This window comes from Gracilinanus agilis, chromosome 2 (genome assembly GCF_016433145.1).
Source record: "Gracilinanus agilis isolate LMUSP501 chromosome 2, AgileGrace, whole genome shotgun sequence".
NCBI lineage: Eukaryota > Metazoa > Chordata > Mammalia > Didelphimorphia > Didelphidae > Gracilinanus > Gracilinanus agilis.
In genome coordinates, this window is record NC_058131.1 from 31187852 (window position 1) to 31191159 (window position 3308).

Below are 3308 nucleotides of genomic sequence, written 5' to 3' on the forward strand. Positions count from 1 at the left end.
TTTATATGTTATATAAATAAAATAAATAAATTTATGTAATTAAATAAAATAAGATAATAAGTATTGCATGATTTCACATGTATAGTTAATATCATATTGCTTATATTCTAAATGGGTTGGGGAGGAAGTGGGAGGGAGCAGGAAGATTTGGAACTCAAGATTTAAAAAGAAATGAATGTTAAAAATAAATAAGTAATAAAATGTTAAAATACACGCACACCGAAGTCTCACACAGTGTGGTTCCCAGAACAGCCCACAAGACCCAAGATTGGGTGTGACCTGCTCTGAGGTCCAGGACACCATCACTTCTTTGTTCTCCACACTACACTTCCTGATCCAACACGATTTACTGTGACTCACAATATTGCAATAGCTTACTGCGGGGTCTGACTGTCTCTGGTCTCACCCACTCCAGACCAATCTCCATTTAGCCACCAAATTAATTTTCCTAAAGCCCACATCTGACCTTGTCACATCCCTTCCTAATAAACTCCATTGGTTCCCCATCACTTTCAGGATCAAATACATCTTCATCTTCATCTACATTTGCCGTTTCAAGCCCTTTATAATCTGGCTTCCCCCCATCCTTCCATTCCTTTTACATCTTACTCCACACCATAGTTATCTCTGATTAGTCACACTGGCCTCCTGATTGGTGGAAGGTCCAGACATTTTTTTTGACTACCAAAAATGTCTTTATTGTCTCCCTCCTAATCTCTGCCATCTGGCTGCCCTGGTTTCTTAAACCCTCTTAATCCTAGTGCTCACTGCCTCTTGTTTCCTATTATTTGTGTGCCTAGCTTGTTTCTCTATATTGTTCGCTTGTTGTGAAACATTAGATGGCCAGCTCCTTGAGGGAAAGGGCTGTTTTTTGCCTCATTTGTATCACCAGTTCTTAACATAATGCCTGGGACCTAGTAGGTACTTATTAAATGTTTATAGAGTGACTGACAGATTGACTGGCCATTCTTCAGGGCTGATAAGAAGAAGCGGGTTCCCTTTTCGCTCTCTGCTGGTGCCTCTGAAAGTAGGACTGAGCCCTTGGCAGGATTTCTGAGACCCCATTCAATCACTCATTTCTAGGAAGCTGTCTCTCTCTTTCACTTGAGAACCAAATAATTGTTGAAGTTCATTCATATCAGTTGTGTCCAACCCTTAGAGACCCCAGTTGTGATTTTCTTGTCAAAGACACTAGAGTGGTATCCCATTTCCTTCTCTATATAATTGATATGTAATAAATCATTGGTTATTGACTAGTCTTAAAATGAAAGAACTAAAAATGAAGTTTGTTTGTATGTTCTCTGCCACCCCAGCTCCCAGGGATGGATGTTAAATAAAAAAATCCAATAATCCTCTGGCTTTTCAAGCAAAGAGCATGGCAGAGCCTGTTTTTCTCATGGGGAGACAATAGTACAGCAACCAAGGACTTTAGTTAGGGCCAGAAAGGTGAAGTAGACAGGATCTCCATTTTTCTATGCCGGGAAGGGTGGCATTTGACTATTTCAATCAAAAAAACTTCTGGTAGATGCTCCATGTCCTGAGAAGTGGTTTCTAGCAGAGATCAACAGGGAAGAAACTTGGTAGGAATATCCTAAGGACATCACTAGATTTCTGTGGTCCTCTGCTATTGGAGACTTGAATGTCTCATCTGGCTATGAGTTCTATTTAAATGAATTCCTGGGGACACTGAGCCACCACTGTCTGCAGGGTGGTCTGGAAGGCACGTACTCCACTTACCTTCAACAACTGGAGCCAAAGAGTTGACTCGGAGCAAAAGACCCATTTCTTCCCTTCCCTTCCATAAAGGATCCCATAAGTGTTTACAGTTTCTGATGATTCTCTCTCTCTCTCTCTCTCTCTCTCTCTCTCTCTCTCTCTCTCTCTCTCTCTCAATATATATATGGATCACTTCAATGAGTAACTTGATCAATACATAAAACGCTTCTGCTGAGAGGAGAATCTGTTTCAGACATCAGCTTCACCATATACTTCATGGAATTTGACATCCAGAGGCACATGAGAGAACCATGAAAGCTATATGTATGACTACCATATATATCAGGGAAAATTGTCCTTAGACTTATGACTAAAATATTTCACTAATATTTCACTGCTATTGTTCTTACTACATCCTCTCATGAAACACTTATACTTTAAACTAACTTTGCAAGCAGTCTTAAGCTTTGGTTTTGCTGGATGTATACCCATAGAACACCTTGAGTGATAGTGATCATTCTTTAGAGAATCTGTCCTTGGAACTTGGATGTTCCTCCTAGCACTTGCTTAGAGGATAGAATTTGAATTTTAAAATATGGCAACAGGCTAGAGTGATGGTCCAAGATAAGCCATTTCCCAGCCTTATACATTTTCTCTGGCTATTCTCATGCCTGAAATTGTAGAAAATCCCCATTTCCCCAAAAACAGCTCCTCACCTCTCTATCGCTCACAAAATTCCAAAACTACTAAGCTTCAATAAGTATCTATGATCATTTGATGGAAGTAATTAGCTATTAAAAAAAACACAAAAAAACCCAGACAAATAATGATTTTTAAACTTTTGGCTGTGAAAGGGATCAGAAAATCATCTTTAACTATTACTTCTAATTTTTACTTTTCTTTATCTCAGAACTTGAGTCCTATCATTTAGCTTCTCCAGATAGTTGTGTGTGTTCTCAAGAATCCTTTTCTTATTTATTCCTAAGTAAGGGTTAAACTTGTTCCTCTCAGGGAAGAGTTCTTCCTCTCTGTCCTCTTTTAGCCTCTCTGTAGTCACCATAGGAATCTCTCCTCACAAATGCCTGAGCAATGGCATTGAGATTACACATGCCTACTATTAAAAAGATTTTTAAAACACATCTTAACAGTCTCTATAGCTTGCAAGAAGCTATTAAGACTTAAGTTGCATTGGAAAAGTAAATGTTGGTAAGCAATTAATGCAAAAGAGGTCAATGGGTGATAATGGCAAGAAGATCTATAGATACTGCAAGGAGAAGTACCCTAAATTGTGCCCCAAAGGGAAGGAGATTTCTCTCTAAATGTAAAATAACCAAAGAGATGTAGTTCCCTGTCAATGGGAAGACAGCACGATTTTCAGAATCAGAAGGACCAGAGTTGGTATCTTGCTTCAGAACCAGACTTACTATATGATTCCCAGAACATCATTTAATCTTTTTTCACTCTTGGAAGGGGAAAAGGTGAGATAATGATTTTAACTATCTTACAGGGTAGTTTTGGTGATCAACGAGGTGTTTCTAAAGTGCTTCACAAATTCTGGGAATATATAAAAATGGTAGTTTTTAATAAATTCT